A 15,243-nucleotide genomic window follows, 5' to 3' on the forward strand; every position below is an offset into this window, starting at 1 on the left:
AAAATATTCTGAGTGAAGCTTCAGTCAAAAACATGTTGTCAAGATAAAGTGATACCTCAACCTGGACCATCTTAGTGGTTTTGCTGGGTGTGTATGTGTGGGTGTGGGGGCAGGGGAAAGCCTGCAAATTATTCATAGGTTTCTTGTAATCTCTCTCACAAGCTCACAGAGCAGGCATTAATCTGACATATAAACTTCTCCAAATATTAACACCACTTCAAAGACACCACAAATAGTGAAGAAGATAAATTCTCTATTACTTATTCTCCTCCAATGTATCCTTCAGCAGGACAACACAGCTTCCCATCTTTTGCCTGCTGAGTTAATGCCAAAAATATGCATTAGGTATGAAGTACTCAGTTCAAGAAGAGGGTTTCATTTAAGCTGATAAAAAGTGAGGATTTTTCCTGCAGTTAAGGGAGACAACTTGTCCTTAATTTTCCATTTAGTCTTGCAGGTTCCAGAAAAGTTTTTAATCTTTTTATATCTCACACTATAACATAAAATTGCAATGGAATTTAAAGCAGAGACTGACAGCAGTGACTTTAAGACATCCTAGTGTTTTCTAAGCCAAAGCTGTGGCCAAAGACAGTGTCCTTGCTTCACACCTGTTGATGTCAATGGAAATACCACATATGTTCCTATGAGATCACAGGTTCCATCACAAGAATGTAACATAATATTTTATGGAGTCTTCCACCTCCACTTTTTTTTTTTAAAGATAATCAGTCTAGTTAGTGTGAGCTGCCTTGTTACTACTCAGTGGCACCTCTGTTCCATCCTAACTAGGTTCACCACAGAGCTGCTGAAACGACCTTTCCTTGTCTGAATCATTGAAACCTGAGCTAAGTTGGCAGCATGTCTACAGGGCCAGGGCTGCTAAGACACCACTCTCAAACAAGATGAGCTGGTGCTACAACACATTCCCCATGTCTTCACACCTTGTGTTGGTCTCATTGAAAATCCAATGCCCTCTCCAATGTACAACCTCCCTGTTTTCCAGGCTATTCAGTAAGTACTGAGATGGGCTTGGGACAGGTGTCTACAGAGTATGCAGTTTGTACTGAGAAGAACTGGAGGCTTCCAATCTTAACTTCTTAAGTTACTAGCACACACAAAGTAGAAATCTAAATAAACAATTGCCTGGTCTGAAAAGTCTGGTCTACCAGCAGGTAACAGGTGTGAGTGAAGCAATTAGGCAACATCTTTATTTGCAGATACATTTCCAGTACATCACCATCATGATGTACCCAGGAAGAGAACTCTTGAAGCCTTTCATAATTCTTTTGGAACATCTGATTTATTTATGAATTCATTTGAGTAGTTTCTGTTCTAAGTCTCTAGACGTTTTAGCCATGACACATTTCAAACACACACAACTCACTATTTTTTTTCCAATAAGTGAGACCTGATCAGATGAGCCTGAAGAACTGAATGCTTTCTTTGTGAACACACTGCCTTTCTTCTACACACAATGCCAGCTGCTTGACAGCAGCCTTCTGCCCAAGGCTCTGCCTAAAACCAGCACGCAGCCTTGAAGATCAAGACTGAGGTGCAGATCGAGCGGCAGGCAAAGGTGTGAGCTGGGGTTAGAAGCAAGCATCTGTCCATAGCACAATCACAGAATGCAAATACAAACACACCACTTTTTCAGAAAGGTCTTCCCCAGATGGGAGTCCACTGTACCCTGGCAAAACGGATTTTGGGGAGGCACAAATTTAAAGCCACAAGGAAAGTCAAGAGACCCAAAATCAGCACATGGACACAGGCATCTTGATCAGCTTGCTGTGCCCTTCTGCTGATTTCTCAGCCTGTATGGATCTCAAGAGATCAGCAGGAGTGGATTCAAAACTATATAAAACTCTCACCATGAGTATTTTGCTTTGAAGTAAAAAAAACAACCAAACAAAAAACTTGCCCAAAACATGCTAATCTCTGCAAGTTCTTTTTGTCAAGACTTGAGCACTTGGGCTTGAGTCCTTAATGCAAAAGTAATTCTCGGATGGCCAAAAGAACCACTTCCAGAATCTGCATTTGACCTGTTCCAGATCCGTAATATGACTATTGTTAAGAAAATGAAGGCTCAAAGATGCTGTGTCTCAAGCAAGACACAAATGAAATTGTTTAAAATAAGCACTGAGTTTACATGGGACTGACCTGAGACAAAATCCAAATCCAAGTGCACACTATTTCTCAAGAAGTTAAAAAAATCGATTGGAAAATTGAAAATTAAAATGGCCTTAGATTGGTGGGTCAAACCTATTTCTAGCTGATTTCTAAGTCACTTTTCAAATAAAGAATTAATTGAATTACTATTTATTTGTCTAAGCACTAGGACAACATACAGCTGCTGCAGTCTTATTTTTCTGCATCCTGCAGGAAGTTCATATAATTATAAATTCTGGAAGCGCTTTAAACATAAGAGTGTATTTAAATAATCTTTTGAGGTACAGAAAATATACTTTATACAAGCGAGGGGAAGTGCCAGAACTACTGCCAGAAACTATATAATAGCTTGAAGCAATTTCTACCTTCCCGTTTGAATAAGAGGTGGTGGTGGGGGAAACTGTTTAAAGGACACGGAATCCTTTTGTATCTGCCCTTCTCTCTCTAAAATCCAGCTAATTTGCCTTAACTTAGTCTGTGCTTTTAGCCTCCCTTCCCTGTGATTACTGAAGAACTAAGCAGTAAGAGAACAGGTGCTCAATGTAGACAGAACGAATGCTAACCTGGGACACCATTTTGCTAACACACACAGCCACTGTTTCTGCTCAATGCATATTGCATTATTTTCTGTTCAACTGGTTGCACTTGCATAGTTTGATTGTCTTATCTACTCTGTAGGTCTGAGGAAAACGGTGCAGCCTCTGAAACTAAACATGAATTTATTTTCTGTAAAAGCAGGTCTGAGACATGAAAGCTGTGAAAGAATCTTGTTAGCAATTCCTTGTGTAGGCAGCAGTCTCACTTTAATCATATGCATTATGGCCTTTACCCATCACTGCAAATTCACTCCTAGAGCTTTTCTGCACATCAGTTTGGCTAACCCACTTTCTAATGTCTCTGTCTCCGTTTAAGCAAGCTGGAAACTGTATTGCTTCTTATACTGCAGACAGCATGACAACATACACACACAGACAAACTCAATGCCTTTGAAGAGCATGGCTTGTGTCCATCAGTTCTTGTTCTCGTTCCATGTTTTTCACTACCCTCGTTATCATCTGGACGCCTGAAGCGTCTGCACTGAGATTCTGGAACACAAGAGGGCAGACGACATGCAAAGGAAAAAACACAGTGCATTAGTTTTCACAACGTAAATCACCCAGCTGAACAAGCTGCCGGAAAACTTTAAAAAGGAGAAGCACTTCTCCCTTTCGGCATAAAAAATACGTGACCAAGCTCTTTTTCTGTCTAGACAGTATAGTATGTTTTAGCTGTACCCCTGTATTCAGAAACTGTGCCAAAAAGTGAAGCATCTTTTTCTCTTGAAATCTGTAGCACTTTCTAAGGCTGCCATGTGTCGGTAGGAGAGGTGACTTGCCCTCTTTCCAGGCTCTGACATGCAATCTCACGTAAATGTAATGGATTCTCTCTCACTAAATTCCACCCATTGAAATCTTTAAGGCCCTTCCCCCACAAATGTATTTCAGTAAACGTGTTGTGTTCCTTCTTACACAACCCTGTTTTTTAAATGCGTAGAGTTGTTAGAGCAGGCTGTCATATGATGGCTGTCTACAAGTAGGCAGCGCAGCTGTGAAGTAGCACTCCAGCCCCCCTACTAAACATGTTCTCTGCTGGTTTACTGCTGAAAAATCTCCAGTACTAGCTAGACTCTTTCAAGCTTAAATACCAGTCCAATGTACAAATGCCATTACAGTACAATGCCTTCTTGATGGTTTTGGTATTAATTTGCTTTCAGTAATTAACTACTCACACTGAAATCAGTAAGGTTTATGTCAACGAAACGAACCACCCAAAGAATAGATTTTCTAGACAAGTCCCATGCCTGATGAAATAAATATGGACGTGCAATCTGAAGCAAAACTGTGCTTTCATTTTTCTGTTTGATGTTAACAGACCAAAGGTTAGATCCTGCTAACTTACATTTTTGTGCCTTGGCCCAGCTCCTCTGCACTTACCTGCACGAGCAATTTAATTGGTTCTGAAGACATATTCATGTGAGCTAAGGCAGCTTGTTTGAATAGAGGTTTACAGTTGGGAAGCCAGATATTTGGATCTTGGGAGCCTGGCATAGAGGAGGAGGTCAGGATTAGCCCCTTCTGAAAAAGCACTGATGTGTAGGTGTAGGTGCTCCAGGTTTTGAAAAGTTCTTTAAGTAACTTTAATGTGAGAGCAATGAATTCTCTCATCTGTTTCAAACTAAAATAGATTACTGACCATTTACGTGCGAAAAGAAAGAGAAGAAAAAGAAAAAAGTTTGAAGAACCAATTTGCTATTCAAGGTAAATCAATGCAAGCATTCTTACAGACCCCTTACCCAACATCAGTAATCTTTATATAGGCTACACTTTACACCCTTCTGCAGCACATCACTAGCATTTAGTTGCACCAGCATGCACCAGAAAGGGCCTGGCTGAATTGCCTCTCTCACATAAACACCACTTGAGTTGGGTGCTATTTGGATTTTTTTGCAAATGATACTACCTCCAGGATTTCAGCTACACAGGAAAGCTTATGAGAAACACAGATGGACACAAACAAAAACAACTGGTCAAAAATGTCAAGAGTGCACGAGAAGGAAAAAGTTTCTCTCTGATAGATACTTTAACACATATATGTCATACTCTAAGGAAAATGTTCTGACAAATCAAAATGACATTATTCTTACAGTCAGCCAGTCAATCACCAGCCTTCATCACACATCTTCAGGCTATTAGCTCTGGTTTGGCTAAGTTTGCCTTTTGGACTACACATACTGTTGAACAAGAACCGGATATTTTTATTATTTTTTTTTTCCTAATCTTGGGAAAGGAAGTGTTCTGGCAGTATCTCTAGGTCTTATGCTTAGAACAGGATAAAGCAAAAAAGACGACACCACCCTACAATATATGCGTCTCGTGACAGAATTAGTCAGTGTATCTGAGCATGCTGGACTTCCCTACAACAGAATTAAAAGGAAACACCTTGCAGATAATAATGAAAAAGTGTAGTAGCTCATGCAAAAATCTTTCCTCTTCCCACCACAGCTCTTTAAGGATTCAGTTCTTAATTTCTTTTTAAAGCAAAACAAATTCCTTTTCGAATTAAAGAATAATTTCACTGGGAAAGAAGAATCCCAAAGAATCACTAGAAAAAAGTTTGTCTTCTTACTTCTTCATGAAACTTGGAAAGATTCTCCTCTTTAACTCCTTTCCAAGAACAACAACAACAAAAAAAAATCTGCACGATGCCTTTCTATAAAAGAAAGTCTTCTTGCATGGACACAGTTCTTTAATAATGTTATATGATCACCCCCCTATAACAGTCTACAGCAAACTTAAAAAATCAATTTAACGGTGGTCATTTCTGATTAATACGGTTAGGACCAGTAAGTTGTAATTGCAAAAACTGTGCATTTGTAATAAATGAGTACAAATTACTCAGAAGCAGAATGGGTTTAACACTCCTAGAAGTTTATACACACAGTATGAAATTCTGTTCATACAGAAGACTAAATTCAAAAGGTAATTTTAATGCACAACGCCTTTCTTTTATCAGAGAGATACGATGAAAAGCCAGTACTATAAAGACTACAACCCAAGGTTCAAGATTGAAGTTAAACAGCCTGTGAGCCTTTCTATATAATAAAAAAGGCATTTTGAATCAAACATCAGGCAGCATTTTGCCATGCTCATGGCATGAAGTGCTACTCAAGAAAGATAATCCTGTGGGATTCAACCTCTCCTTTGCCATCCGGTGACAGACACTGTGCTGTAACCTGCATGTAGAGCAAGTTGCAGAAAAGCAGCTCCAGATGGCACAAAAGGCATTGCATGCCATCTTTTTTCTTGCTCTGGCATTTTGGGACAGGATGCAGTAATACTGTCCTCGCCCGTGCCGACTGCAAACGCAGCGTTTCCCAGGCAGACCCAGGCGTGCAGCCAGGGCTCTGGCCGCCCTCCCGTCATTCCTTCCCTTCCACCCTCTCAAAGGACCAGCAGGCAGCAGTTTACTCTGCCCACAGCCAGGGACCAGCTGCTGGCACCGGGGACCTCTGAGGTTGAACAGGGGACAATTTTCCTTTCTTTCAGATCCCTTTGCAAGCATGCAGCCCAAGCCAAGCTTTGGCCTTCCAGGAATATTCAGGCATTAAGATGCCATTCAACATGTGCAAGGTTTGCGAAGTAAACTCTGTAGCAATGCTAAAAAAGCACAAATGCAACAATTACTTTCCCAGAAAAGATTGTTTTCTTTCCTTGATGAGATTAGTACATTTGATGCCAAAATCCAGGTGCTTGGGGATGCAAAAGAACTTCTATGACCAACCACAAAACTGAAAGAACTATACTGAACTATAAATGGAGTAAGGGCGTTTTTCCTTAGGTGTTCAGCAGAAATGTTTTTATTCTCCAACATTAACAAGACTGGGCCTCTGACTATACAATCACTTACCACTCACTTCTCTGCTTCTTGAAGGTAACAAATAATATACAATAAAAATCATTAATCAATGTTAAAGAAAGTACAAAAGTATTTGACAGAACTGCTTAAATTGATTTCTATGCAGAGCAGTTCTATACCTAACCTGAAACTAAATGCAGTACAATGAATTTTGAGAAGAACACAACTGAATTTTTACCTTTACAGCTTTGACTTAAGATAGTTTTCCACTGTAACAATTTCCTTAAGTAATCACCAGCTCCCTTCCAAATGGAATGACCAGGGCATACTATTTGTTCTATCAGACTGTCAATCCACTAGATACACGCATGCACATTGTGAGTTTAACGGAAAAAAGGCTGCATTTAATTTAATGTGAAAAATGCATATACAGCAGAGTATGCAGGAGCCAGACTATAAAACAGAAACTTCTATACTATGTGAGAGTATAAAATTACAAATACAATTTTTCTGTGCATCTACCAACAAAAAAAGCTTTGTCATCTTTAAAATTCATGTGAAATTTTTGGACTTCCATTTGTTCCGTTGCTAGGACTCCTAAGGGTGGATTACAAATAACAGGCACATGTTTTCAATATGCTTGTTGATCCCACATCCCACTTCAGTAATTGACAGGATTGGGTAGTAAAGTCCCAAGCCGAAGCTTTAAAAGTCATCTCTGAATGCAAGCTAATAACCTGGAAGTAAAAAAGTGGCTAATTTTCCAGATTAGTTCAATTATACTGAATCCTTTAATCTAAACCGCACAGCTTTTAACATGATTCTTTGCTTGATGTGAATATTCAAGGTTGGTTTTTTTTTTCCCTTTGTGAACAGAAGGTATGTATCATGCTTATCTGTGTAAGAACTAAACTGCTTTATTAGAAGTGGAGGGAAATCACTTAATTCTGGAGACACTGTAAAGTGCGAAAGAAATGGAATTTAAATACCTGCTAAAACATGTGGCTTAGTCCTGCTCACACAGAAGCGATGAAAATTTTTTCTCAATGGGAAAAGAAAAAGGAGACCATGATTTGCTTAGGGAAAAGATGCTTGTGCATTATTTTATATTACGCAAACTATTAATATTCAGCTTTACATTGGCAAGTCAGTCTTCCAGCTACTTTCCTGCTAGACCTATTTACTACTTTACCACTTTCCTCATTTGTCAAAAAAGCTATTTCTGACTACTCAAGGCTCCACATTTCTGGAAGCATCCATGTTTTAATGCTGAATTTGTGAACAGATATTGAAACATTATTTTAAAAAAATACTGCCAATGCCAACTCAGTGCTGAAGGAGCACTAGTTCTGTCTGAAAAAAAGTTTATTTCCCCTTTTCTACTGTGTAATTCAAGCTGCTCTGCAGTTAACAAGGGTGCTTATTGTCATTTTATTAAATTTAAGGTAACAATAAACATTAACTCAGTCTCAAACATGATGTCATGCTTTATGTAGCTAGGTTAAAAGAGAATGTAAAACAAATTACTTGGATTGCTTAGGAAACCCTAAATGCACTAATTTGCTGAACCATTTATCAGCAGAACTAACGAAAAGTGGGTTTTGCTCTTGCAACGGATAAAGGTAGCCATTAGTTTCTGAAGTGTACAATTTTACCAGCCAGACAAAACAAAAAGCAAATCTTGGGAGTAAATATTAACTGGACATTCACATAACAAGATCCAAAGAGACATATCCAGAAGTTTCCTCTTTTAATCCAACTCTGAATAATGTTGGATGCTGTTTTCCGTTCCTTTAGAGCTCTTCTACTGCCAAAATAACTGCAAGGTTTGCAAGTCCGAGTATATCTCAAGCCTTTCCCAAGGCACCCCAACACTATCTGAGGCACTGAAACTATGGCAACCGAATAAGAAAGCAGCTTCCATGATTAATAGATGAAGATCCCAGCGACAGTGCCTAGCTAGGCCATAATTCAGGAATGCAGGAGGAATTAGCATAGATTCCATCTCAATCTACCAATAAAAAGTAGATTTTGAAAGGCATCAATAAAACAGCATTTTTTTTCTGCTACCCCCCCCGAAACTATAGAATTATAAACTGTTCAAATTCTCATTAACATTTCAATGAACGGCTGCCCTGACTGCAAGTAATGGATAAATGTTCAACGAACAATGGTGAAGGAACCAACACAGCCAATTTCCCATTTGACTATCAAAGCCACATGTAGGAATACACAATATATAGAACTTCTGAGTGAAGCTGAGCAGAGAGAGATAAGACAACAGAAATAATGTTTCCTGCAGTCAGGAATATATTTGGACACAGTTTTTCCCATTGTGTTCGGGATTCATATAAGAGAGTGCTTTTTCCATCCGCTGAACTGGAACACCCAGCCATATCTATTATATACTCCACACATTTTCATTACTATGAGGCCCTCTGAGCCTGTCAGGTTCATTGCAAAATTGATGAGGGTTAGGAATACCTTTTTTTAAAGTGCATAATCAAACTTGCAATATTATCTCCAGCAAAAAATAGTAGTGTTATAGTCCTCATCCACTAGATGGTCTCAGACTAAGGTAGAAAGGCATAATAAAAATATTTCTTTCCACTTTCATAAAGTTTTCACTAAAGGCAACAGGCTACTGAGATGATAAAAGCACAAGGATGCTTTTTTTGCCTGTATCACACAAAGAGTATAAGCCCACAGCCGAGGCATGGCTTTACCTGAGGAGGGTGAGGGAGCAGGAGCCAAAGGCTTCCCATACCAAGGACAGCCCACATGCTCCCACATTGCATGATGTGCTGCCGTGCTGTGCATCTATCCCCTGAAACTCTTTTAACTTCAGCATTGGTAGAAAGTTCCTTGGTAGCAGTTTTCTTGGGGGGGGGGGGCGGGAAAATAGCATGTCATAGTCCATGATATGTGAATTTCAACCATCTAGTATAAGTGCTCTATATAGAAATGCCTATTATTAACAATACTTTTAAAGGAAAGGTCATCACTGAATGTAGTGAATTAACATATGTCTTCACTCTGGAGATACAGCAACTGGCAGTTCTGTTAATAGCTGGTTTATCTACTTCATTTTACATCTCTATTTCAGCTACTAAAGAAACACTTTGGGGCTTGGGGAAAATTCCTTTCATACAAAAATGACTCTGTATTCACAAAGAGCATAGTACACCCGTCCTTTTGACTGATAAATAACTACAGTTCTATACTGGGAAAGACTTCAAGAGGTTTGCAGCGAATTATGGGATCATTCATGATGGTGTTTTCTCATTTTCTTCTTCCTTTTTTGAAAGCTGTTTTTAAAAAAAAAGAACTTGCTATCTACTTCCTTTTTTTTTGTTAAACTATAGCTGGAGGTAAACTGTAGATATCAGAGGGCATAAGTCTGGCAGCCTCATTTATGTTCACCAGGTGCATTACAGTTGAGAGCATGATTATTTTATGGAGGGAGGCATAGATCTCTCATCCCCTTCCCTATTTCCAGTGGCCCCGCTATTAACTGTTAGCAGCCTTTTTAAGTCTGAAGTGACAAGAACTGCAAATGCCTCTATGCCTTTCAGTGAACCCCTCCTAAAACCTCCAGAATACTCTGATGCTGTAGGTGCATACCTCTTTTCTTCTGGTTGGGGTTTTTTTCAGTTCCCACACCACATTTAATTTTTAATTCTTTCACATATTCCAGCTACTAAAATAGGATATGCAAGTGAGCAGCCTGGAAATTCTGGAAGATAGGAGGGACACGCAATATATATGTAATTATAACACAGTAGGTGGCACTCTTCCCTTTAAATCCTAAAGCCTTGGAGCTGTGCTGCCATGTTGCCATGTTGCAATCAAGACCCAAAGCCAGATCATCATTCACCATGGACAAATAAAGATCCCTTAACACTGTATAAATATGAATATTCAGTTATTTCCATGGCCACAGGTAATGGTTGAGTTGTCTCACAAGACAGCATATAAAGACACGCAAGCTCCAGTCTGCCAGGTTTGCACTTGAACCAGGTAAGTCCCCTTCTGCCTTCACAGACTCTACGCACATCTAAACTGTTTCTCACTCAAGAGATTGGTGCAACAGGCCAAAACCAAAAATATTCCTGTAGAGGGGTGTCAGGGTCAGGCCCAGGCTTTCCTCCAGCTGCTTGTTTCTGCCTTTGAACACGGTTCATAGTTGCTGCATTCTGCTGACCAGCAGCCAGACTCCATGCTACTACGGACTGTATGTGACAGACAAAATGATATCTGTGTATGTCTCACCCGCCTCAGAGTAATTCTGATACACAGAATTAATGAGCATAAAATGCTCAAACAGTCATCAGTAGAAGCCTTGCTTATTCCTTGTATTTTTCTGTTGCGCTGTCAAAACGTAGCTTGTCACAATTTGTCAGATGCGGCTTGCTCCAGAACACACAGACCTTGGTCTGACCTAACACTGAAGGTCAATCCAGAGCAAATGTGCTCACACCACAGCTTCAGGTCCTCACCAAGTACTGATTCCCAACAGAAAACAATATTTTCAGGCTGGGGCCTTAACTTGAAAAAAAAGTCTCTATTTGAGTAATATTTCAGCAACTGCCTTTACTCAGAAAAGTACTCAGGCAAGCACGGCTTTACAGGGTGAGCAAAGCATATTCGGATGAATGAGACAGGGAAAGATAAGGGCTAGAGATTTACCTCCTCAATAAATGATTAGTAGGAGGTAAAATACTGCAGCATCTGTATTAAATTAGGAGAATGAAAACTTCTGTTTTTAGTACAGTTCAACTCTTCTCTAGCATATGCTGCATCTAATAGAGTTGAGTGTTATTTTCCAGCCTTCACCCGGTTGTTTGTTTTCAGCACTCTGCAACAGTGTATGGGAATCAGGTACTACACACAAAACATTTGTTTGGGTAGCACAACAATGTGTTCTTGGAAACAAGTTGGATGTGAGGCATGTGTTAGCTCAGGTCAATTTAATCCTAAAACGTTTTATGTCTCCCCTGCTGTAAACCATGCAAACTCCTTTCATGTGTATTTATGTATGGCTCTTCAAAACAAGATGACAAATTTCCCCTTCCCTTCACAAAACATGCACAAGCAAGTTCACAATCACCTACTTCCTTTTTAATGCAAACAGTTCTAGTCTGGATTTATCACAGGTCATTAATTTGATCTCTCTCCTTTTCTTCCCCCCCTCCCCTTTTTTTCTTCTTTTCAAAAATGCAATGAAGGCAGGTCCTCATCCTTAGCCTGACCTACCTCCTTCTTCAGTCTTAAATTCCAGTAACTGTGATTCTCTACTTACAAACATTAAGAGGGGTTTATGGCTAATATTTGCTTTTATCTTCAAGTAGCTAGAGATTGTAGTTAGTACTGTTTCTCATAGATGCTAGTGCCCAATTATTTTTGGTTGAAGTAGTATGTAAGGTTGGTTTTCTAATTAAGTAAGAATACAAAAATTTTAATGCAGATTAATTGAGAATACATAGAACATCTGTGACCATATGATTCATCCTCTCTGAAGTATTCACCCATGCATGCTTCAAGCATTTGATTCCTACTACATGAAAAGCAAAAAAACCAGTATTACTTACTATTTTAAAATTAATATAGCATTTGTACAGAAACCTTACCTGGGCATTCTGCTCCTGAACTAAAATTTCTATGAAAGCCAGAGATTTTCTCCAGTGAAGAGTGGTGGAGAACAGAGATCAAAATTTTTATGCACAGGAAATTATTTGGCTTTAAAGAGTGGTAGGTCTCTTTATCTATACCTTATGAGAGGCTACAATATTAAAAACAGGTTCATTTTAGATACAATTATACCCTAGACAGTGAAAACACCTTGGCAACTGCACTTTTTTTAACAGTGACGAACCTTCCCGATCTTACTGAAGCTAGTATTTGCTTTCAACCACATACAAGGCAATTTTCCTCACAATGCAAAACAGTCTTATAAAAAACAAAAACAAAACAAACAAACAAACAAAAAAACTCCCAACAAACCTAACCAAAAAACCCCACCCAGAAGTTAACCAAGAAAGTTCATTTTCCTTTTCTGGTCTGAAATCAAATGGCAAAGGAAGCCCTGAACATGATAACAGCTGCATAAATCTTACTCTGAGAGAAATGTCACAGACTCCTCAAAATCTCCATGAGTTCTGTGATTAGAAGAGCCTAACCCTGCTGGACTTTCTCACGTTGATGCCAAAGGGTTTACCCGCCAAGTAAAGATTACTTGGATGAGAATGGCTCACTGGATGACACTTAATGAATGCAAACGGAAAGCAGTCACCGAACTAATTTTTTGCAAAGACTGTGGGAAATTCGCACCTCTAGCTACTATCTTTGAGGTTAGCTTAAAAATTAATAACGTCAATGTATGATACTAAACAAAAGTTAGCAGAATCAGTGTCAAATAATAAGCCACCACACGCAGCCCTGTGACAGAAAATGGTTGTGGGCATTCAGCTCTTCGTTATTTACAGCACCTGCAAGCCGCGTGCGTTCCTTGGGGAGACCAAGCATTCATTCACCTTGCAGAGTCAGGAATTTGCGTCTTTTACAATTTATTACGATCTGACTAAAGCCTTTACTTGTGCCGTTCTATTAGTGAAATAATTTTCTGCCTCCAGCAGCTCGAGATCCGCGCTGCATGCACAGACGCTGGCACAAGCACGCATGTTTACAAACTTCAAAAGCAGCAATTAGCTCGGGAGAGGAACTGAACAAATTCCCCTCTGGCCAAGCGGTCAAGGTTAGAAGAAGACAGAGCCATCTGCCTAAGGAACACCCAGCAGTTACCGCCTTGCGACTCACCCTGGGAAGAGCCAGGCAGGACAAAGGCGGTGCCGGCGGGCAGAAGGGCATCTCCGTCGCGACTGACCGGGCTGCAGCCCCGCTTCCCCCGCCAGCCCCCCACCCGCACGCCGGCCGGAGCCACCCCCGGGAAACGCCTCCCTCGGGCGGGAGGGAAGGGAGGGAGGCAGGCAGGAGGCAGGCGCGGTGGGGCGGCTGGGCGGTCGAGCCCTCGCAAGAAGCAGGTACTTTCTCCGCACGTGAAGGAGCCGCAAACTTGGCGGCACCCTGCCCGGCGGCGCAGCGGGGGCGGTGCTGACCCGCAGCCAGCCCCAGGGGCTGCCCGAGCTGCCGCCGCCGCGCCCCCCGCGCCTCGGCCCCACGACCCCAGCAGCACAGCCCCGGGGGGCGTGCGGGCTCCCGCTCGTCTGCGGCCGCAGCAACGGTTCCTAACGCACCTTGCCCTCAGCCGGGAGCCTTCCCCGCCCGTGCGTACATGGGGACGGGGTGTGTATGCGTGTAGGGGGAAACGCCTCCCTCCTCAGCATCCTTGCCCATCGGCAGCATCCTGTCCCTCCGCACCGTCCCTCCCCACCTCCGCAGCAGCGGCGCGAAGGCGCCCCGCCGCCGGCCCCCGCCCGGCTCTGCCCGCACCCGGTCCCGGGGCTCCCCGGCGGCGAGGGGCGTGTGCGGGGCGCCGCGCCGCCAGCCCGCAGCCCCCCTGGGAGGGCCGGCCGAACAGCAACGGCTTTGTGACGGCCGGCCCTGTCATTCCCCCTTAGAAAAACTTTCTCTTTTCCGCCGTTTCCCCCGGCGCCCCCGGGGCCGGAGGGAGGAGAGGAGATGAAGCAGCGGCAGGGCAAGGGCGCGGGCGGAGGGAGAGGAGCTGGGCCGCCCCGCGATGCTCCCCGCTCGCCGGGCCGCCCGAGGGGTCCTGTCTCCCCTGGGCTCTCGGCGCCGGGGTCAGCCCGCCTGCCTGCGCTCACCAGCCGGGGAGAAGCGGCGGGCAGAGCCGCCGGCCCGCGGGGCAGAGGCCGGCGGCGTCCCGCAGAACGGGGTGAGAAGCAGCCCTGCCCCAGAGCCGCCCTTCTCCACGGGGCTGCGGGAGGTCGGCCGGCGGCCGCCCCGGCCGGGGCGCAGGGGAAGGCGGGCGCTGTCCGCGGGGAGCGGGCGGGGAGGGCAGCCCGCAGCCCCAGCCCACGACCGCGAACAAAGCCCGCGGCTGCGCCGGGGGTTGCGCCGCGCAGCAAGTTTCCTCAGTTCCCGGCCCCTGCCCCCCAAACGCAACCCCAACCTTGGGGGAAAATAAAATAAATTAAAAATAAACCCGAATAAATCAGGCGGGACCCAACTAGCCCCCACACGGGAGAGCTGGGACCGCGGCGTTGCGCCTCTGCACGGAGCGCCCACATTGTCCCTGTAACAAAGACGACCCCCCCGACCCAGCTCCGCACGGTGCCCGGCGGCCCGGCCCCAGCCCCGCCGCCGGCGGCCCGCGGCCACCCGGCTCCCCGCGGCGCCCCGGCGGGCGCGCCCCCCTGCCGCCGGCCCGCTGCGAGCAGGGCTCAGGGGCCCGGGCACCGCGCATGCAAGCCCTGCCAAGGGGCTTGGGAGGAAGGCTAACACGTTAAGCAGTCGTAGGGGGTGGGGTAGGGGGTGGGGGGGGGTGGTGTAGAAAAGAAAAGAAAGGCGAAGCCACGAGCTGCCTGGAAAGTGGCAACAGCAAGCGCAGCGTGTGCACTTGCAGGCGGCTCTTCTCCCCAGGCGCTGCAAACGCTGTCGAGGCAAAAAGCAGCAGCCAGCCTTACACCACGCACCGTCCTCGCTCCTCCCGAGCCTGCCGGGGCGACCCGGGAGCCTTCCTTTCCGAGCAACCCCAAAAGATCA

General features: G+C 43.6%; 1 protein-coding gene across 7 annotated transcripts in view; it reads right to left on the reverse strand.

Annotated features, from left to right (window-relative positions):
• SEMA6A (semaphorin 6A) overlaps positions 1 to 15,243 on the reverse strand; it is a 126,378-nt gene that overhangs the window by 110,486 nt on the left and 649 nt on the right. The window contains exon 1 of one of the 7 annotated variants that reach the window (XM_027783142.2): positions 13,378 to 13,941. The exons of the other annotated variants lie outside the window; for them this stretch is intronic. The gene's annotated coding sequence lies outside the window, so the exon portion shown is untranslated. Of the gene's footprint in view, positions 1 to 13,377; positions 13,942 to 15,243 lie in introns of those variants that run through there. 7 annotated transcript variants of the gene reach the window in all.

Source organism: Falco peregrinus, chromosome Z (genome assembly GCF_023634155.1).
Source record: "Falco peregrinus isolate bFalPer1 chromosome Z, bFalPer1.pri, whole genome shotgun sequence".
NCBI classification, from domain to species: domain Eukaryota; kingdom Metazoa; phylum Chordata; class Aves; order Falconiformes; family Falconidae; genus Falco; species Falco peregrinus.